Source organism: Vicugna pacos, chromosome 8 (genome assembly GCF_048564905.1).
Source record: "Vicugna pacos chromosome 8, VicPac4, whole genome shotgun sequence".
Taxonomy (NCBI): Eukaryota; Metazoa; Chordata; class Mammalia; order Artiodactyla; family Camelidae; genus Vicugna; species Vicugna pacos.
The window spans coordinates 44,124,392-44,147,700 of NC_132994.1; the positions used below are offsets into that span (position 1 = coordinate 44,124,392).

Below are 23,309 nucleotides of genomic sequence, written 5' to 3' on the forward strand. Positions count from 1 at the left end.
ATACAGCCAAGCAATATGTAAGCTGCTTGGTGAGCGCTGAATGTATAAAAACACACATATGCAGGGATAAGCAAGCAAATGTGTAGATAATGTAGGTGGTAAGTAGATGCAATAGCCCATAATGAGAAGTGGTTCAGACCTCAGGACCAGATTAAGTGAGAGTTGGTGCATTTCTTCTGATTCAACCCATTGCTGAGATTACCAGTAATGTGATTGTAAATAATTTATAGATTAATAGCTAGCAATCTCAGCTCAGGAAGCTCAGGAAGTTTAAGACTCACTATACTTAAACTATATTTTAGATGTCATTTGACGATCTTTGGTCAGTGTTATAATTTTTTGAAGTGTTTCTTGCAAAAAACATTTGCACCTTCCAGAAATGACTCTCTTCCCCATGTTTACGTTAGAAAACAAATGACATGCAAAGTGTATGCAAATTCACAAGATTTCTGCTTATGAATAATTAACGGAGCTCACTGGAAACGTAGAATGCAACAAACATCATCAGTTCTCGGTGTTCCCACATGACACTGCGTTCCCTTCTTATTCCTTCCTTCCTTCCTCTCTTCTTTATTTATTTGTTTATTTTGCAGCTTTTTCTGAGTGTGAACTTCAGCTGGTATTCCATCAGTCACGCTCCCTCCAGAGTCTGCACAACGCCCAACGGAGTGGGGATTAATGTTGGCAGCTTCTCCCTTCAGCAGCCTCAGGGTCTCCTTTTCTTTCATGCTTTAGGAGTGCTTTGTCAGCCTTTGAATGCTGCCTCTGGTTGCCTTTGTGGAGACAGCTTGTGCTCAGAGGTGATTTAGCTGTAAGCTGACTGCCACTCCATGTGTGAAGAGAGCATGACCAGTTCGCAGGCAGCCAGTCAGGGCGCCCCCAGCCCATTACATCAGCATCGCATGATGGGGAACCGGGCAGTGTCTAACAGTCTCTCCCTGTTCCGCCCCCGACCCCCATCTTTCAAGGAAAGGGAAGAAAGCCTGGGAAAAGAGCAAGAGATGCCTGCTTCTCCTTGAGAATCGCTGAATGCTCTTCACTGTAACAACAAGAACAACAAAATTTTAGTTGATGTTGTATGATAGGAGGAGGGAAGCAAAGGGAGATGGAAGACAGAAAAAACAATTACAGTTTAGTGAGACTTCGGTCCACTATGCCAGCTTTATCGGTGTTGGCACTTTATTGCCGCCTCCCCCATCGACTCCCTCCCCGTTTTTCTAGTGGTTATATTCATCTTTACCTAGAAATGTGTATGTGCATTGTCGGAGCAGAGACAAAGAAAACAACATTTCTGTTTGTTTTGGTTTTGATCTTATTAAGTGGAATGTTTCCTCCTGTTTCCGAACGTTCTGGATTGTATCTCACTGCGGAGTCACGCACGGGAAAGTCCTGTGCGGCTCGGGTTTACCGCCGCCCTCATCCGAGGACGGTAGCGTTCATCGCGGTTCCTCTCTCCCAGGTTCGTGGAGCAAGAATCTGCCCTATGTCCTGTGGAAGCAATTCTAGTCAAGGCTGATGACCCCTGCCCACGGCTGGCTCTGTGTTTGGGGTCAAATTTGAACATTGGACCAAGAGGGTTTTTAAAATAAGGAACTTGGTTCAGCTGAGGTCCACTAATGTCTCCGTAACGTGTGACCCAAACTCCTGAAAGTGCTTCTTGCTCCTTAATTATGCGATCAAACAACAGAATTAGCTCTGTTATCACGTGGGACTAGCAATGGTATCCCTGCTGATAATAGTCTTCATAAATTAAAGAAGGGGCATCCATGTGAGAAATAATGAAGGATGCTTTCTTATACTTCTGGGAGGAGAGATGACTGTTTCTGAGAAAACTTGTCCTAGTTATGAAGCAGAGGCACCAACTCATGGACCTCCGCTCTTTCTGTCACTTTTAATAGAGCTCATTTACAATATGACTTTACGCCCGCCTCCTTTCCCTTGGCAAAGGAGACTCCTCACTTTATCTTTAGTGGCTGGAATGTTAATGAGACTATCTTTTATGTATTATTAAATATATTTTGTTAATTTGATCACATAAGTCAAATAACATCCTCATTGCAAAAAATTAGAAAATACAGAAAACATAAAGAAGGAAACCATTCCATCATTTCATCACCTAAAGGGACCCTCCCTTAATGTTTACTGTACTGGCTGGCTAACAGGTGATTTGCGAAGGGAACCTGAGAAAGCATCCAACCATCCAAGCTGATCCTGGCACTTTTCCTTCATAGCACTTGTCACAGCTGAAATGATCTTGTCCTTCACGTAATTTTTATTTCTTGGCTCTGTCTCCCTCTCTAGTATCTCTGAGCCCCATAAGGACAGCTGCTTTATCTGTTTTGTTCATGGTTGATATCCCCAGCACCAGGAATGATGCCTGACATTGAAAGGCACTCACTAAATATTTGTTAAAAATGAATAAGCATAAATATTGTTTTATTTCCTTGAATAGGCCTTGCCTAGCTGAACTTATCTTCTCTAAGCAATTTTGTCTCCTGCAATTTAAATTAACATTGTAAACATACTATTTCCCCAAGTGTTTATTAAGGATTCTTCATATAATGTTGCAATATTAGATGCTAAGAGTTGGGAAGACCACACCTTTGAGTGAGTAGGATGGGGTTTTGTTTGTTACTAGACGATTATTCTGTTACTGCATTCCTTGTGTCATTTTTTTTCAAGCTGCTTTTCTTTAGTCTCCAGTGCAAAAAAAAAAAAAAAAAATGGCATAGGTGGATGGCCATGCCTTCTTTCTGCAACTTCCGGCCTCACTGACCTTTCGAATCTGCCAAACTCCTGTACAAGGCCTTTGCACAAGCTATTCCTTTGCCTGGGTGACTCTTCTGTGCTTTTCAGAGGACAGCTGGCACCTTTGGCTCTGCCCTTGGCTGTCAGTGACCCAAAGCAGGCTTTTGTTTAACCTGCTGCCGGAGTCTCCCTACACTTCCCACTATCTGATATTTTAATTATTCATGCATACGTATCTGTTACCTCTGTTGACCCACCTCCTCCTAGAATGTTTCCATGACAGCATAAAACTTGTTTTGTTCACTGTGGCACCCAGTAGAATGAATAAATAAATTAGATAATGCTTTATTCAAGAAACAGTTATTAAGTTTACATGCTCCACCAGGCCATGGGCTAAATATTAGAAATTTGAAGCTGACCGTGAGACCATCCTTGTGCTTGGGGCCCATAGTCTGGAATTATCGAATCCAAGATCCTGCTAAATGAAAGGGCCTGTGTGCTTTGCTAGGAATACAACCCTGAATGAAGAGAGATCTGGCTCTCTGGCTTGGGGAGTGAAGGGGAGAGGGGGCTGGGAAGTGGTACAGGTCTAGCTGGTGAAGATAGAAAATCAAAAAACACAAGTTATTAGATAATTACAGTTTTGATAAATGCTGCAAAGGAAAGTAGACAATACAGCCAGGATCGAGCTTGGATGGTTTAATTCATTCCAGATAATCTTATTTACTATTCTGTCAAAAAATTAGACAGGAAATCAGTGTGTATTTAGCCCTCTTCAGATAAATGGCATAGATTTTTTTTCTCCTTGTTTCTTTAGTAGCTCCATTATTTCCAACCAGAGTCACCCACACACGTCAGTGGAGTTAGGCCGAGGAAACCAAGCTTTAGGTTGATTTTGCTTTAACACAATAACCAGTACTAAGAAGTCCAACCTGTGTGTCTGTTTATGTCCCCTTTTTGATGAGAAAATAAAATTCTGATGAGACATAAATGTGGACTAAACATTCTGAAACAAGTCAAATGCCAAGACTAAGGAAAAAAAAATACCCTAAAATAGAATTTAATGCATTTAATCCCCTAAGAGGGATAGCTTTCATTAAAGCCACTTAAATATCTGATCTTGAAAAAATGATTTCTCTTGCCTGTGGTAGTAGGCTCCATATTTAATGGTAACATGCAGTTTGGGGACTTTTTTTACTCTGAGGTGCTGTGTTAACTCCATGACTGAACTAATCACAAATCCTTTGATGACACTTTAATTTCTTCCAACCAACAAAATGGTGAGTGAATTTTGTTAGGGGGCAGTAAAACTTAAAAATAAATTAGCTTAAAATATAATTTTTCTCTGTTGTGTGAATCCTTTGTGGACTGTTTGCGGGACATAACTCTTGACTGCCCTCCCCTGATCAATTTTAGAAATGTTGCTTCTTTCAGAGAAAATTAAACTCTTCCATCATTAAGAAAATACATTTAGTCATTTCCTCTGATGGATAAAGTTAAATGGCCTCTTTTCCTGGTGGCAGTATCTTCTATGTCTCAAATTGCTGCTCATTGCTCCCAGAGTAATAACTAGGAAAGAAACCATAGCTTTTAATTGGCACTATCTCAGAGCCCTGGGATCTCCAGAGTGGTGCTAAATTCTTTCCCTTTCAGGAAGTAACACCCGATTTCATTCAAAAACTAGAGGTGAGAATAAATAAACTGAGTCAAGCTCACTCCTCAAAATTGTCTTTCTACTGAACTTGTGGGTAGTTACTGAATCCCCGGGGCTTGAATACAACTGTATGGGAAATGCATTGCCCTATCTTCTGGCCTGGATATGAAATTTAAAAAAAGTGAGGTGGATAAGTAGGGGGGCCTGTTTGATTTCAAAGCGTGGAATTCTAGGGCCGGAAGTGAATCAGAGTTAAATCTACTGCTAGCCCTTGAATTACAGAATGAGGAAACTGAGGCCCAGAGAGTGAAACAATGCTCAGTCACACACAGAATACCGGAAGTTGATTTAACGACCCCTGATTTCCAAGTGGCCTCCACACGACCTGGGTTTGGGAAGACCTCTCCTCCCCTCCCTTCCCACCTGCGGCTCCTTACCTTGGGTCGTTAACACCTTAGTGCTCTTGTGCTGCCCTCTGGTGACAAAGGGCATGTACTACAGCTGCCGGCTTGGTCAAGCACACCACTCCTTTACTCATGCATTTAGCAGATATATATTGAGTTCTGCTAAATGCCCGCCATGGCTTTAGACACTGGAGTTCCAGCAGTAAAAATGGTAGTCAATATTCCTGCCCTCATGGAATTTATGTCCTAGTGGAGACACAATAATGAACACCTATAAAACAGGAAGGCTGTGGGGATCAAGAAATCAGGGAAGAGGGTTAGGAGTGTATGGGCAGGAAGCTGCAACTTTAAATAGTGTGTTCTGAGAGGGCCGTAGAGAAGAAATGACATTTGAGAAAAGATTTGAAGGAAGTGAGAGACTCAATCATGTCAGTGTCTGGGGAAAAATCGCTGAGGCAGAGGAAATGCAAAGATGCCAAGGGGAGAGAGCACTTCTGGAATCTAAGGTGGGGAGTGCAGCCTGAGCTGAGTGGTGAGGAAAGTGAAGGGGACAGTCCAAGGAGGTGCCAAGATGGAGAAAGGAAGGCACTGTGGGGCCTGTTGGCCCTGACAGGAGTTTGGCTTTTCTCTGGGGAGATGGGGAACTACTGGACCTCGGTGAGCAGAGGTGGCACATGGAGTGTCACAGGTTTCACAGGACCACCGTGATGCTGCGCTGTGAACGCACTGCAGTGGTAGAAGCAGAGAGCCCAGTTAGGAGACTGAGAAGGCAAAATGACTGAGGTGAGCACCCAAGAGAGAGCCGCGGAGGTGAGATTCTGAGCCTGTTCTGGAGTTAGAGCCGTGAGCGCTTGCTGATGATTTGAAGTGGGGTGTGCACAAAAGGGACAAGTCAATGTTGATTACAAAAATTTTGACCTCAGGATGGAAGGAGGGAGCTGCCATTAAATGAGTATAGGAATAAGGAAAGACTAGGCAAGAAGCAGATTTTGAGGAAAAATTCAGGAGCTCAGTTGGGGTATTTTAATTTTTTATTTGTCTATGTATTTGCCACTTGCGGTGTTCTCAATTCCCTTATGTGGCGCTAAATGAGCATTTGTCTGGCGTAATTTTCCTTTACTCAGAGAAGTTCCTTTAATATTTCTTTTCATGCACGTCTGTTGGGAATTAATCCCCATCATTTTTTCTTTTGGTCTGAAAGTCTATTTCATTTCCATTTTTGAAAAATATTTTCACTGTGTAGAGAATTCTAGGTTGACAGTCTTCACCTTTCCTGCCAATACATGCAGTTGCTTCATTGTCTTCTGGCTTTCGTAGTTTCTGACAATTCTGTTGTCATCCTGATCTTTGTCCTCTGGATTTTTTCCTACTGTTCTTAAATCTTTATCACCAGTTTTTAGCAATTGGATTTTGATGTGTGTTGGTGTGTCTTCCTTTATGTTCCTTTTATTTGGGGTTCTTTGAGCTTTTTGGATATATGCGTTTATAGTTTTCATCACATTTGGAACATTTTTGGTCATTATTTCTTCAAGTATTTTTTCTGGGTCTCCAATTACACTATGTTAGATTGCCTCACAGGTCACTGATGCACTGTTCATTAAAAAAAAAATCTTTTTCTTTCTGTGCTTCATTTTGTGTATTTTCTGCCATTTTAAGTTCACTTCAACATCTCTAAGTTCCCTGATCATTTTTTTGGAGGGTCTAATCTGTGGTTAACCCCTTCGATAGTTTTCATTTCTGATATATCTCTACATACCACATATGATTCTTTTTACATCTTCCACTTCTTTCCTCATAATATTCATGCTTTATTCCGTCTCCTTGAGTATATGGAGTATAAACAGAATAGTGTTTGAAATGCATTGTTTGCTCATTTCACCATCTCTGTAAATTCTGGTTCTGTTGCTACTGACTGACTTTCTTCCTGGCGATGGGTCGTATATCCTGCTTCTTTGGTGCTTGTTTGTTAATCTGAAGACAGGCATTATGAATTTTATATTGTTGGGTGCTAGATTTTGTTGTGATCACTTAAATTGTGCTGGACATTACTCTGGCATGCATGGGACCACAAGCTCTGTAAGGGTAAGTTCAGGGCACCCTTTAGTCCCAGTCTAATTTATCCCTCCTACTAAGATGGCACTCTTCTGAGGATTTTACCCAATGCTCCAATGTCTTACAAGACTTCTCTCCTTTGCCTGGTGGAAATGTTGAGTATTTCCAACCCTGTGTGCCCTTTCCCTTTAGAATTGTTCTCCTGTTGCTTTGGGAAGGGCCTCTCTCCGGTGTCAGGGAATTTCCTTTCACTTGTACCCATGTCAGTACTCAGACAAAAACCCAAATTCTGTGAGGCTCTCTTCTCTCTGGGATCTACCTCACAAATTCAAGCTGCTTTGGACTCTCTGAACTCAGATCTCTATCTTCTCAACTCAGTGAGACACCTGGGCTCTGTTTCGGTTCCTTCTGCTCACTCTGCAGCCTGGAAACTCTCTCCAGGCAGCAAATGGGGGCAAGGGCCCCCTTGTTCATTTCCCTGCCCTCAGTGATCACTGTGCACACTCCCTGTTGTCCAATGTCTGCAAACTGTCATTTCTTAGATTTTTTGTTTTGCTGGTTGTATAATGTCGGGCTGCTGCTGCTGCTGCTGCTGCTGCTGCTGCTGCTGGTTAAGCCCCATCCCTCTTACTCCATCTGGGCAGGAAGCAGAAGTCCTTGGGGCATTTTAACCGTGAGCTGTGTCTGTTGGACATGCAAGTGAAGATGTCAAGTAGGCAATCAGATATATGAATTTGGAGCTCAGGAAAGAGACTCATACTGGAAATACATGTTTGCAATGTAAACTTATCACCTATTGCCTTGTATAATTTCTTTCGCCTTTGTCTCCAGCTGTCTTATCAGAAATAAATTGTTCAACATTCTACCCTATCAGGTCTCTACCAAGGAATAAGGAAGAGACAGACTAAATAAAAGAAGATGATATAGTGTCATTGAGTTACTCTTTCCAGGTACATATTTTCATGTTAACAAAGCTTACCCAGGGTCAATATCTTTGCCAAGTAAGCACAAGTAGAATTTACCTGAAGTGTGAATTTCTGTCTGTTAATAGTGGCCTCCTGAAGTGTTAGATATGGAAGGAATCTGAGGCCATGCCCAGACTCAGGGGGAAAGAGCACCATGATTGATTACTCATGTCTGTTGTGGGAGCCGAAGAGGGAATGGAGGCAACTGTGCCATGTGTCTAATCCGCCTGCCTCTGCATAAAGTAACAAATGGACATACTGGGGGCAAGTGACACATAAATGACTCAGTAAAGACTATCAACCATCCTGCTTTCATTGAGAAAGACATTAGTTAATTATTTCCAAAGAATGACTCATAAGCATATATCTCCAACCCCAAGTTAGTCCAGAACACAAATGCCAGTTCCATTTTCTCTAGTGCCATGTAGCTGGCAAATAGAACATTTCCTTATGCAAACCATACGTGGTTTCATTTGACGTAATGGAGGTGGTGCCAACAACTCTCTCCTTTTCTATCTTGTAGGACTCCTCCCTGGGACCTCATTGTCTTTCCTGTACAAGGAGCTAACTAGAAGAACAAATCTCATTCTCTAACCTAGAAGTTAAGAAAAGATTTACTCATATCATCAGAGGTAAATCTTCTTTATATTGAGTTGTATTTTCAAGCTTGTTTTGCACAGTGTTTGGAATATAGTAGGTACTCATTTGCAAAAGAATATTTCATGAATGTATTAAGGTGATCTTTCCATTTTCCACCTTGAATGGATACCTCGGCCTATGCTTGAGGATTTCCCTTGGAGCAAAATGTTGACACACTGGGCTCACAAAGGATCTTGGGAAAGCTGGGAGCCCTCAGCCACATAAAAGTTACTAATTGGGGCTGATCAGCTCTCTTCAAAAACGTGAACTTAAACTAGAGATCAGAGCCCAAAATGAGATGGAATTCCCATCATTCTACACGGATCGCCTATCATAATTCCTCTTCAGTTGACTCAAGCAAAGTTAGCTGCACTAGGGGATTGTGTTTGAAGTTCAGATTTAGTTCAGTTTGACAAATGTTTAATGAGAACTTACTCTGCAGCTAGGTTTCTCAACCTTAGCACTATTGACGTTTTGGACTGTCTAATTCTTTGTGGTACAATGCTGTCTTACATATTCTAAGATGTTTAGCAGCATCCCTGGCCTCCACCCACAGATGCCAGTATATTTCCCAATCTCCTCTCACTCTCCATTCAGTCTTGATAATGTTTACAGATGTTGCCCAATGTCCTCAGGAGTGAGACTGCTGCCCCTTGCTCTACGCCATCACCTTTGCAGATAAACCATCCTTGAATTATCCTATTTTGAGTATGACATCTTTATCCTCTTATAATTATGACTGATACACAGTGTGTGCAAAGCTAAGTGAACTCAATGCTCATTTTGTAAGGTGCAATGAGAGATAATAAGTACTCAGTCTTAGAATATTTAGTTAACTTATAATTTAAAAAAACACTTTGGCTAGTAGGACATGTGTTTGAAGTGCTAAATCTGGAATTAGGTAGAATTCCTAGACAGCTACAGAAATATTCAAGACATGTGATTATGAGGATCTGAAATAAGATTTCCTTACTGAATGAATGGGGAAGAGCTGTGTAGGGAGCTGGATTCCCTCACCGTGGGGGTGGTTAAAGGTGTCTGTGGGTCTGTTGTGTCCAGCAACCTACAATTGGATTGGTTTACCTCTACAGCCTTATGGCAATTGCTTTTTATATGTAAAGTATGTGAAAGTAGGAGAACATTGGCCTAAACTAATTCATTGAAAATGAGGATGGTAAAGAGGGGTTGGATTTCCAAAATACTGCAGGAGCAAAATGGATTAGACTTGGTGGTTAACTAACGTGGGGGTGAGAGACAGTGGTGAGTCAAGGATGACCCTTGCATTTGCTCAGGTGCCTGGATATATAAAGTGGTGGTTTTACCAACGGAGACTGGGGACACAGAAGGAAGGGTGTGGAGCAGTGGTTCTCAACGTGTGGTTCTGGGACTAGCATCACTAGCATCACCTGGGAACTTGTTAGAGATGCCGACTCTCAGGCCCCAGACCAGCCTATTGAACCCCTCAGGGTGGGGCCCAGCAATCTGTTTTAACAAGCCCTCTGGGTGGTTCTGACTTTTGATGCGATTTGAGAGCCTCTGTCTATTCTGGAGAAAAGATGGTAATAATTTCCATCTGAGACCTGTTGAGTGGTCCAGTGGGACATCCAGGTGGAGGTGTTCAAGGTGTCATATCTACTATCAGCCTCATTGTGGTCAGTCACGTAGATTTTTTTTTTTTGAGTTAAATGAAGATATCATTCTCTCTTCTCTCTCTCTCTTTTCTGTTTCCTGGGGATAGCAGATAGGATCACAGGGAACATTTCTTTTAGGAAAATGACACCCAAACTTGGATAATGATCTTTAATGAAGTTTATATTTCAGTCTTAAGGCTACTCTCTTAGCCCTGGAATTCTAGACTGACTAACTGGTTGACTTACGTGCATCCCTTTCTACTGCTCCCCACCACCCCATACTAATTCCCAAGTGACTTGACTACTTCCTTTGCACAACTTAAAAGGAGAAGCAAGGAAGTGCTTGCACATTGGAAAGAACTCTGGTGCCATCTGGACTCATCCCTAGGTGTCAGGACCAATGAAAGGGTCAAAGTGGGAAGGGAGAAGAGGGAGAAGTCATGAGCAGACCTCCTGCCTCTTCTTCCTCCCACCAGTTTTCTGCTCAGGAGTCCCAATGGGCCTTGGGCCAAATCCGGCCCGTGACCGGTTTTTGTAAAGAAAATTTTATTGGCACACCACCATGTCTGTTAGTTTACGGTTTGTCTATGTCTGCTGTTTTATTACCTTCAGTGATCAGTAGTTGTGACAGGGCTAATATGAACTGCAAAATCTAAAACATTTACCCTCTGGCCTTTTACAGAAAAAATTTGCTGATTTCTGCTTTAGACCATTGGTTCTCAAAGTTCAGTTTGCAGCAGAACCCCAGGGGCAGTGGGGGCTTTGAAAACAGAGGCCCCTGGCTTTTATCCACGGAGTTTCTAATTCAGTGGGTTAGGGGTGCAGTCTGGGAATTCACATGTTTAACAAGTGCCCAGGGGATGCTGTTGCTGCTGATCCAGTGGTCCCATTTGAAGAACTGTTCTCAGTTCACCCCTCAGGATACCCATGACTCGAGCAAAGTAAAAGCTGCCTTAGCTTCAAGTTCAAGGGATGATTTCAGGGTCTGTCTCTACCTCAGCTTGCACGATCACACTTGTGAAAAGAAACTCCATTTTCATTCTGTGGCCTTTCTCCTTGTGTTCCTTCTCTTTGGCCAAGCCTTTAAGAGAAAATTCATTAAAAAAAAATTAAGCCAGACAGTTTTCTTACTGTTCTGAGGTGAAATATATTAAAATTTTGGCATCTAGCTCTTTTTAAAAGTTAGTAACTCTACTCAATATCTTCTCCTTTTGTTTTATTCTTATGTCTATCTACCCTATTCCTGTGCCATACCAAATAAATAATTTAAAGTCATATCTTTGTTTTCCATATTTGAGAGAAAGCTTGAAGGAGAAGAAAATGATATATATTTTTTTAATCAGTCAGTGAAATGACTACATATGTCAGCTTGAAGTAGGGTTTAGGGAGAAGTTAGATGGGATCTCATAGAAATGGTGGCTACTCTCTCCATCATATTGAGCGAGGTCTTTACAAGACTGTTTCATTATTTTATTAGAAGTGCTATGACTTAATTACTAGAGTAACAGACTGGACCATATATAAATATAAGTGAAAGCAGGTTCACTGATAAAAGCTTCTGTAATACCCGTCATTCAGGGCTCTCCATGTGGCTGTTCCCTTCCGTGCTCACAGAAACGTAAATGTGATTGCCTTTGGGTTTATCATGGAAGAAAAACATGATATTGTTTAATTTTGAACTTTGACTTCATAAGAAGTCGGGCTCTATTTATTTTATTAGTACCAGTAAAGTATTATAACCACCCAATTGCTTAATAAATACATTTTCCTTTCTTCTCTTTTCTCATATTATGTTTATCAAGGTCTATGGTTCATGGAAGAAACTAGCAAGGGATAAGGGGGGTTTATAAGTCCGTTTATTTCTATCCCCTGCTTTGAAAAAAGTGAAATTGGTAGTAGGGAAATCTGAATAACTCATCACCCAACTTAAAAAAAAAAATGAAACTCAGGTTCTGATTCACTCACCATTCAACTTTTAAAAAACATGAAAATTGATGGATTATTTGAGTAAGGGGTAAGGAAAACAGCTACCCAATCTGTAAACTGCTCAGCCAGAATGAAGCATTACCAGCCACACTTTAAATATGAAACGTACTGGTACTGGTTCTATTCATTTATTATAGATTTCATGCCTCAAATATATTTGTAATAGGTTACAATGCTGAAATTCATTCTTTCCATGTTTATATATTTAATATTTCTCCCTCAGAAGATTTGGATATGGCTAAAGGCAAAGTTATATTTCTCCTTGATAATAATAAAATAATAAGGTGCTACACATAGAGGACGTTTACTCTGGATTTATGGCTGACGCCACCTTACATTTCGTGTTGCAGTAATGACGCTTTGCTCACCTGACAGAATGACTTCTCTCAGCATCATTACTCTCTGTCTTAGGACCTTCTGATAAAAAGTCATCTTTTCAAACCTGGCTCTTTCAGATAGATACTGATAATTCAAGATGATGTACTTGCAGAAAAACAGATACCCTGAGGAGTACCTCAGGAAAACCAAATATTTCTAATTATCCTGTCTTGATTTAATACCAAATGGTTATCATACGACTAATATAAAATGGCAGAGTTGTTTCCATTTTAAAGTGCATTGGCATGGCTATTCTATGATGTTAGAAGGTAGAATGATTCCACCAATGGTCCCTGGGAGGTAGCTAGTCACTTGAAAAGGACATGAGGAGTCTCTTGAGGTGCTGGGAATATTCTGTTCTCAATCTCAGTGTTTATTTCATGAATGTGTTTATTTTGTGAAAATTCATTGATCTATAGACTTATGATTTGGGTCCTTGAAGTGTTTTAAACTTTAACAAAAATGTTTATTAAATAGGAAAAAATATACTAGATTAGGGTGACTTAGAACATCAATTCTGCTTTTTATTGCAGTTGAAATTTTGATGCGGAAAAATCCTATGCACTGTCTAGGTATCTTTTAATTTAGGAAATATGCTTAACACTTTTGTGTGTTGCCCAACTAACATGATTCTTTGTGCCTGGGCATCCCCTTCTACTAGCCATTGCCTCTGAGATTAGAATATTCCTCCTTGCTGGGGACATTACTTTTATTGTGGCAAGCCCCACTGGGGCAGCTGTCCATGAACACACAGGAAGAGATTTTTTTCCTCTTTATTAAATTACAGTTTGAAGGTTCTCAGGGATGACACCGGAAAGAAAGATGCTAATAGTGCCTATTCCTTGAGCTTATTTCTCTTATTCAAATAACACTTCAGGAACAGAACATTACATCCGTAAGTATGTATTATATATCTTAATTTCATAATATGACCTATATATGTGATATATATTCCATAATAAGGAATATCAGTGGATGAAGGATCAGAGTATTACTTATTAGCATTTCCGTGTAACGGTTGATCAGATCCTGACCTATGACCTGACAGCCAGCTGATGGCTGCTCACTGCAGAAGTGACCTAATGGGTTGTTTGGGCTGAAAATAGGGAAGTCCAGTGTGGGAGGGTCATGGAATATTGGGATAAGGGGCATGCTTTGCATTTTAACTGAGCACCACAGAACCTGATTCTGGTTGTCTATGACTGTACTTCAGCAATCCCTTCTCAGGGGAGTTCCTGCAGAGGTGGGCAAGGGAGATGAGTGGATGGGTGGGGATCGAGAGATGCCTCTTGCAGGTGTTTCGCCAGCACTGAGGTATGAGTGGCATCAACAGCTCCTTTCCAACACGCACGTTTGGCCATTCAAGATGCTCTGGCCTGTTGGAGAGACTAATGATGAAATGATTCAGCCCATAAAGTTGAAACCATCCAATACTAAATAACATCCACTGCTCTAGATTGAATTTCTACAAATGAGTGTATCTGCTTGCGTTGAAGGTGCTTATGCATGCATTCACATCATTATGCTTATGATGCTAATATAAACATTTCCACAATTTTCAATTTAAAAATCAAGTAGCCAAAATGTACATATGAAAGCATTAATGTTAGCACAACGTTTCTCTATTTGGCAAGACTGAAATTTGTAAATGCCATGATTAGAGTTCATATCAGGTCCTTCTTCCACCTCTTTCATAATCTCCATTCTAAAAATTCTTGGGTGAAATAAACACCTGCAGAAAAATTTTATTAACTTTCCTCAGAAAGTAATTTATTTCTTAATAATACAGCAGAGAATAGTTTCTCTGATATAAACCCATAGATAACATTTTTTTTTAATTTCTTGAAGCTAAAAAGAATTAAAAATTAAAACCCAGGGGGTCAATAAATCTTGCAGTCTGTTGATGAATTGTGCAGTGATTGCACTGGATGTTTCTGGGGAGAGGACTTCCTGTTTATAATCCACCGATGTACTTTACAAATGAAAAGTAAATTCCAGATTATCCTAATTTAACCTGTGGAAACAATGAATAGTCCACCTGCTGGGCTAAGGGGAGAAAGATGTGACGGACCAGTTCATTGGAACTGGTTAGAAGTCTTGGTCCTTAACCTCATTTCAATGAAAGCAAAGACCAGGAGTTTCTATAGATAGAAAGAACAAGAGTGCCTTGGTTACATTAGGAAAAAGGAAAAAAAGGATTAGGAGTGAGAATGTTTAAATCCAGACTCTGCCATTTTCTACTTCTATGACTAAGCTCATAACCAATCTAAACACTAGCTTTTCCATCTTTAGAATTAGCATAAAGCTACTCAACTGACATAAGCCGTATAAATTCAGTTAAAAAGAAAAAAAACCGCTTTAGAGGCTATATTTGTGATTGATATGGAAATACCAAGTGCCTACTATGCTTTGTGTCCTTAGGCAGCCCTATGAAGCATGCAGGGAGGAGGATACTTGAGCAATTTGCTCTGTGCCTCAGCTTCCTTCCTTTGAGAATGGATGGACCTGATCAGCTGTCTTTGAGGAGACCTGTACAGCACTCCTGGCTTATTCCAACAGTTTCAACAAACGGAGGGAAGGAAAGAATGCAGCATTGCTCAGCCCTAACATCTGGCTCTGCGTCTTGTTTGCTCGTGGGTCTCTTAGAAGCAGAGGATGTCTGCGCTCAGTGTCCTGCACTGAGAAGGAAAAAGTATAACTAGATGTCATTTGTGTTGGTCATTTGGGATCTCAATGAGGAAATCAAATCCTTTATCAGAGGGGGACCCAGAAAAATAACTTGATTATGGGTGGTGGTGGGTTAGGGGTGGGAGTGTCCACTGGTGCTCAGGTTTTAAAAGAAGTCAAAGAGTGAAGGTTCACCAGCAGAGGGGCTGAGGAACAAATCTGTGTAATTCTGATTATTGCCTAATGCTGTCTTGAGTAGAAAGTAAAGAAATGGTGTTAGAAAACTCTTTAGACTGATATCTCTCTCTTGCTGTTCTGAACCTTTTGTTCCTGATATATAAAGGCATTATTTGGGGACTTGGAAGGGAGAAAGAGATCTTTTCTGAACCTTGTCAAAAATTCCCCTGAAATATAATTTCTATGTTTGTATATCCATTTATCTCTATCCCTATCTCTTTCCCTATCTCTCTATTTCTGTAACCAGCGACATTTTTGATTGCTCAATCTCACCTGCTTCTTCCTTAACCTGTTCTCTGTTCTCAGATGAGTTGCTAAGTTCTGTACTTCTGTGCACGATCTGTTACTTATCTCCATTCCCCTTTGTCTGTCCTCATGGTCATGTCCATGAGCCCTGACTCTTTCAGAAGTTGGTTGTTGCTTCCTCTTTCCTTCTTGTTCACTCTCTCTCTACGTTCTATTACATCCTATAAATTAGAGCCTAATCTTCCTAAAGCATTTTTCTAAGAAGACTTTCATAGCTCCCCAGTACCTACGAAATAAGGCACCCGCTCCTGAATCCTTCATTTACTTTATTCTCATTTTAATCTCAACCTACCTAGTTTGAACTCCCCACTGGTGTCATGCATTTCTCAAACTTGCTGAAGTGCTTTCTGTTGCCAAATACGTCCTGTGCTCTTCCATTCAGGCCTTGACCCACCAGTGAATCTCTCTTTACTGGGGACATGTTTCTCATCTTTCCCTGACCAGGGGCAGGGCAGGTGTAAAGTCCTGTCAATACAGAGATTTTAGAGAGAGGAAGGGGATTTAGGGTTGGCTGAATATCTGCTTCCAGGGTGAAGTGAGAGAGGGAGGAAGAAATCTTAACTCAGAGACGAAAATCAGGCAGCCCTGGCAAAACAAAGGCCACACCGGTGTCCAATTTTGAGAGTTGGAACCTGACACCAATGCTTCAGCCCACCCTGTATTCCACTAGTCTCCCATCTATTTCACTTTCCCTCTAAAACAGGGCAACTTATAGTTTTCTCTCCTCTTTCTGCTTCTTATTTAATTTTATTTTGAAATAATCATATAAAGAAGGACTTTTTGGGTATACAGTTCTATGAATTTTAACACACATATAGATGCATATAATCACATAGATGTTCATTTCTCTAAGGTAAGTACTGATGTCTTTAGTCAGTTCAGCCTGAACACTTAGACTGGGTGGCTTGTAAACAGTAGAAATTTGTTTCTCAGTGTTCTGAAGGCTTGAGGTCAGAGATCAGGGTGCCAGCATGGTTGGGCCCTGGAGAGGACCCTCTTTCAGCCAGCAGACTGCCGGCTTCTCACTGCATCCTCCTATGGCAGAAAGGGAGCTAGAGAGCTGGCTGGAGTCTTTTTCGTAAGGGCACTAATTCCATCCATGAGGGTTCTACCTCCATGACCTAATTACATCTCAAAGACACCACCTTCTAATATCATCACACTGGGTATTAGGATATCAACATATAAATTTGAGGGGAGCACATCCAACCCATAATAACCCATAAAATGGATTGCTGGGTCATGTGGTAATTGTGTGTCTTACTTTATGGTAAACTGACAATTTTCCAGAGTGGTTATATAATTTTGCATTCCCACCAGCAATGTATCAGAGTTGCTCTTGGTTTGTTTCCTCACCAGCACTTGATACTTGTCAGTATTTTACTTATTTTATTTTTTTTAAACTTTTTTTAATTGAGTTATAATCATTTTATAATGTTGTTTCAGATTCCAGTGTAGAGCATAGTTTTTCAGTTATACATGAATATATATATATTCATCGTCGCATTTTTTTCACTGTGAGTTACCACAAGATCTTGTATATATTTCTCTGTGCTATACAGTATAATCTTGTTTATCTATTCTGCATATGCCTGTCAGTATCTGCATATTTTGAGCTCCCAGTCTGTCCCTTCTCATCCCCATCCCCCTTGGCAAGCACAAGTTTGTATTCTATGTCTATGAGTCTGTTTCTGTTTTGTATTTACATTCTTTTTTTTTTTTAGATTCCACATATGAGCAATCTCATATGGTATTTTTCTTCGTCTTTTTGGCTTACTTTACTTATAATGACATTCTCCAGGGACATTCATGTTGCTGCAAATGGCGTTACGTTGCCGTTTTTTATGACTGAATAGCTTGATCTCCAGAATATATAAGCAGCTCATACGGCTTACTAAGAAAAAAATAAACAACCCAATCCAAAAATGGGCAGAAGACCTAAACAAGCAATTCTCCAAGGAAGAAATACAAATGATCAATAGGCACATGAAAAAATGCTCAATATCACTAATTATCAGAGAAATGCAAATCAAAACTACAATGAAGTGTCACTTCACACCAGTCAGAATGGCCATCATTCAAAAGTTCACAAATGACAAATGCTGGAGAGGCTGTGGAGAAAAGGGAACCCTTCTACACTGCTGGTGGGAATGCAGTTTGGTGCAGCCACTGTAGAAAACAGTATGGAGATTCCCGAAAAGACTAGGAATAGACTTACCATATGACCCAGGAATCTTCCTCCTGGGCATATATCCAGAAGAAACCCTACTTCAAAAAGACACCTGCACCCCAATGCTCATAGCAGCACTATTTACAATAGCCAAGACGTGAAAACAGCCTAAATTACCAGTATTTTAAATTTTAGCCATTCTGAGAGATGTTTAGTGGCATCTCAGTGGGGCTTCAATTTACATTTCCCTAATGGCTAATAATGTTGACCATCTTTCTGCATGCTTCTTGGCCATCTATATGTTCTATTGGGTATAGTGTTTAATTATTTTGTCCATTTTCTAATTGTGTTATTTCTAGTATACTGTTAAATTTAAAAAGTTTTTACATATTCTGGGTATAAGTCTTTGGCTGAGTATTTGATCTGCAAATATTTTCTTCTAGTCTGAAGCTTGTCTTTTTCATTTTTTTGATGCTATCTTTAACAGAATAAGTTTTTTTTTTTTAAATATGAACTTCAATTTGTCAAGTTTTTTCTTTCATGGATCGTGTTTTTGGTGTCACATCTAATTAGGAATTCTTTGCCTACCCCTAGGTTATGGAGATTTTTCTGTTTTTCTTCTAAGAATGTTAAGTTTTCATGTATTTACATTTAGATATGATACATTTTGAATTAATTTTTCTATAAGATGTGAAATTTAGGTAATTTTTTTCCTTTTAGATATCCAATTGTTCCATCATTATTTGTTGAACAGAGTAGCTTTCTTTCATGGAATTGCTTTTTCACCTTTGTCAAAAATCTATTGGCCATATGGGTCAATTTCTGGATTTTCCATTCTGGTCCATTGTTTCTCTGCGAATACCACACAGTCTTGATTATTGTAATTTTATAGTAATACTTAAAATCTGGTAGAGTGATTCCTCCAAATTTACTATTCTTTTCTAAAATTATTTTAGCGGTTCTAGTTCCTTTCCATGTAAATTTTAGAATTATCTGACACACAAAAATCCTGCTGGGATTTTTATTGGAATGCATTAAATCTACAGATAAAGTTGGGGAGAACTGCCATCTTTACTATGTTTAGTCTTCAGCTCTTTGAACATAGCATGTCTCTTTACTTATTTAGGTCTTCTTCGATATATTTCATTAGCATTTTGTACTTTTCAGCATGTAGATTTGGAAGATCCGTTAGATTTGTACCTATTTTCATTTTGTGTAAATGCTTTTGTTTTTAAAATCAACTTTCAGATATACATTGCTAGTCATTGACATGTACCTTGTGTTTATGCTAAAGCCACTTGTTAGTATTAAGAATGTTTTTGTAGACTGGTTTCATTTTTCTCCAGGTGAGCCTGTTGGAATTCCTAACCTTTAATTTTCCAAAGCTTGTTTTTTTTTGTTTTTGTTTTTATTTCAGTACAAAGTATCCTTTTTTGAAAAATTGAAATATAGATCATTTACAATATTATACTAGCTTCAGATGTACAACATAGTGACTCAATATTTTTATAGATTATACTCCATTTAAAGTTATTATAAAATACTGGCTATATTCCTTGTGCTGTACAATATATCCTTGTAGCTCACTTATTCTATAGATAGTAGTTTGTACCTCTTAGTCTCCTACCTCGTCTCTCCCCTCTCCAAAGCCTTTCTTAAATGCAATTCCTTTTTGAAGCCTTTCCAGTTTCCCTTAACAGATGTGATTTCTCCTGTTCTTGAATACACAGATTTTGTCACAGTGCTACTTGTCTGTTTTCCCTTATATTAAGGATGAGTTGAGTACTTCTTTTATCCCTTCAGAATAATATAGGGATTATTATGGTGTTAAATACTTCAAATAGTAATTCTGTTTCTTCTCACTCTGGGATATTGGACAAGTTTACTAATAATTTTGACCTTCTGATTTTTTTTTTAATTTGTAAAATGTGAGTAATAATAACAACTTTGTAGGTTTATTGTGAGGATAATGTGTTAGGAGCTCAATAACCATCAGTTGTTTTCATCCTTTCCCTGGAATTAGATAGTTGATCCTTGAATAACACTTTACACAGGTTTTTTTCAATAAATACAGTAGTTTTATTTTCATTTTACAGATCTTTAAATTAAATACATATGGGGAAAATTTGTGTTCGATTAAAAATGTGAAATCGAGAGAACTAGGATTTGAGTCCCGATTCGAGTCAAACTGTTTCAGCTTCCTGCCCTTGGCTGCGTTGTTTATCACTTCCTTTGTTTTTGAGTTGGAGACAGAGGCTTGAAGAGTTTCAGCTGCACAAATGGTCGGCGTGCCTAACCCCGTTGTTGTTCAAGGGTCAACTGCACATTGTTGAGAAGCTATTGTAACATACTTGCCTGAGTTCTCTGCAGTGTCTAGGATGGAGTAGGTCTCCTGTTGATGTATGTTTAATGACAGAATTTAGCACAGAGCAAGGCACACTGTGCTTAGTAAACTCTTGTCTTACAACCTTTCATTGTTTCTATGACAAAATTTAACATTAAATAATTTTGAGGATCTCTAGGAAATTAGCCAAACTGCAGCATTAACATAAGCAAGGCATGTGGTGAAAATAAATTACACCAGGCTCTCTAAAGCAGCTATTACATAAACTAAAGGGAAGTCACCCTGAACTGGTGGGGGTTTAAAAGTAGAGGAAACAGGAGAAACAGAGAGGAGCAATCAAAAGAGCAAATTTAACAGTGACTAAAGAATAGACGGGGTATGAAAAGGACTATCAGCTTGAAAGAGATCACTTTGGGATTTCTGGTGGAAGAGGCACGCAGAGGCGCATCACAGCCATTGGGTTATTTAAGAGGAGATAAAGAACAGAATTCCACCTCCGCCAGTCACTATGGAGTTCCCGGGTGGGGTGACAATTCTTGTTGTTGCTCTCACAGTGCCACGAGGCTACCTCACAGGCAGAATCTAGGCATGTTTGTGCACTACAAGATAATCAAAACTGACTTTAATATTTAGAATCATGCCTTCAGTCCCTTGATACTCATTTGAGGTAACTAGTGTCTTAGTTCTGGCTGCTGTCACAAGAAGACTGTAGACTGGGTGGCTAAAACAACAAACATTTATTTCTCACAGTTGTGGAGGCTAGAAGTCCAAGACCAAAGAGCCAGCGGATCTGGTGTCTGGTGAGAGCCCACTTTCTGGCTTGCAGACCACTGCCTTCTTGCTGTGTGCTCATATGGCCAAGACAGAGATGACATTCTTTGTCTCTCTTTATAAGGGCACTCATTCCATTCATGTGATCTAAATCATTCCCAAGGCCCACCTCCAAATGCCATCATATGGGGGATTAGCTTTCAACAAGTGAATTTTGAGAGGGGTCAAACATTTAGTTCATTGCACTGGGACAAAGACAAACTTTTGCAGAAACTGTTTATATCTCCATCTTTATTAGATGGGTCAGTCTGTGAACCAAGGGACAGGAAGAAAAAAGTTTGGGATCATAGCACTAGACAGTGTGTCATCTGTGTGTAGGAAGCCTGTCTGAGAGCAGGTGGCATTCCCGAGGGAGTCCAGCAGGGCGCACTAAGAGGCCAGGGGAAGGGAACGTGCACCAGGAAACTGCAACCTCACATTTGCTGAGTGAAAGGTATGTTTAATGTTAAGTTTCTCATGCCATTCATCACAGAATTATCAGGTGAGGGCAGGAGAATATCGGAAGAGAAAAAGGTAAGAGACTGCAAGCAAATCAAACACCAGAGCTTCAAGAATTTCTGGAATATTATTCAATAAATACAATTTAAACATTTAAAATTTGTACTTAGATTGAAAAATACCCTGCAAGGATTCACAGGCTTTGTCCCTAAAACAAGTTAGAGCAATTTTATTCTTTGCCGTGAGAGCCTGGAGCACGTTAGGCATGATATTTTGCAGAACTCTTAGAAATATCTTTGCTTGGCTTTATTTCATCATATGTATGAAGGTGTATGAGGACTGTATTTCAAAAGTGACATCATCGATCTTTCTTCCTGGGATTGGTTATGACCAAAAGGGGCTATAATAGCGTTGTCTTTGGCAGTAAATATAGGTAGTCATTTTCTAAATGGGATGCAGCAGCCTCAAGAGTTACTACTAGACAGACCAGTGTATTAACCGGACCTCTCTCCCTGCTCTTCTCACCCCTCTGCCTGTTACTACTAAGTGATGCGGCTGGGAAATAGACTCCTCTTGGCTTGGGGCGGATGCCCTCAGGGGGCCATTAACCCTCCTTTGCCTGTGACTCCTGAAAGATGTGGCCAGTTTAAACTGCTCTGTTAACAGCTTAATCTGCTCCACACTGGAAAAGCAAGGCTGTGTAAGGAAGAGTGTTTATTGTTTAGGTTAAAAATCTAAACATTAAACGTGCTAAAAACATCTAGACCTGGGATCTAGAGCATCTTGAGCTCTGTGTCTTGACACAGTCACATGTTTGTTATGTCTAAAGCAGTTTCCAATCCTAAAGATAGAGCCAAAGCGACTGTACAGTACCATACCATGGGAGGCGCTGAGGGCTTTCACAGTGCTGAAATACGCAGTTGGGGGGCTCAGCGATCACAGTCCATACGCTGAATTATATCTATAAATTATTTAGCCAGGTCAGTGCTTGAGAGGACAAAGGGAGGTGAATCTGAGCTCAGTGTCTTCTTCTTACAGCTTTGGTTCAGCAAGAAATGGGAAGGAGAGTCAGGAAGAGCTGTGGTCCCAACAGCACTCACTGAATACCCGGTTCTGTCCTCACTGGGGAAGTCTGATCTTCATCACATACTCACCGATCACACGTCTGAGTCAGTGTGCACGTTTGATTTTCTTCCATTGATGTATCTGCCTGGTCCTCAGCCAACACCACGCTGTTTCAGCTATCCTCTGTTATTTATTTTAACTTGTTTATTTTTTATTTAATAACATTTATATAACATCACATGCCAAAGGTTATTTTTAGTGATTCACAACTATTAAATCATTTCATCTTCAAGTCAGCCTATGAAGTGGCTCCCATTATTGAATCCATTTTACAGATCAGAAGACTGAAGCCCCAGGGGGAGAGAGGTAAGTTCAACCAAAAAATGGTTGTTTTCCCAGCTTACTAGACACAGAGCTATTTTCTGCCATCTGCCTTGTGCCTGGTAAGCTAAGAAAAACAACCATTTTTTGGTCTTCATGTCCCTAAAACACTCCTATTCCCACAAGGCTTTTTATCATAATAATCAATTTTACAGAATGTTTTGCAAAATGGACAGCTGTTATTACGTCTCAGCACTGAAACGTCCTTCAGTTCATTGTTAGGGACATGCCATTGTCTGTTTCTCTCGTTTCCAGTCTCTCTTTCTAGTATTTATATATATATATTTCATAGTTTTTTTTTTTTGCTTTTCTTTTCCCTCTTCCCCTACTCTGTCCTCACCACACCAACACACACTTTCCTCTTCTCACTTCTGTTCTGTATTCCACCCTCCTCAAAGTCATACCCACACAAG

At 40.0% G+C, this 23,309-nt stretch overlaps 1 long non-coding RNA gene across 2 annotated transcripts; it reads left to right on the forward strand.

Annotated features, from left to right (window-relative positions):
• The first annotated feature begins 1,379 nt into the window (after positions 1–1,379).
• On the forward strand, positions 1,380–22,767 carry LOC140697870 (uncharacterized). Of its 2 annotated transcripts, XR_012075246.1 has the most exons (6): positions 1,390–1,459; positions 7,733–7,808; positions 8,347–8,455; positions 13,245–13,352; positions 14,879–15,149; positions 22,489–22,767. It is a non-coding gene; the product is annotated as an uncharacterized lncRNA (long non-coding RNA). The 2 variants fall into 2 exon arrangements; XR_012075247.1 differs by lacking the exon at positions 7,733–7,808 and having other exon boundaries at positions 1,380–1,459.
• Positions 22,768–23,309: the final 542 nt, after the last annotated feature.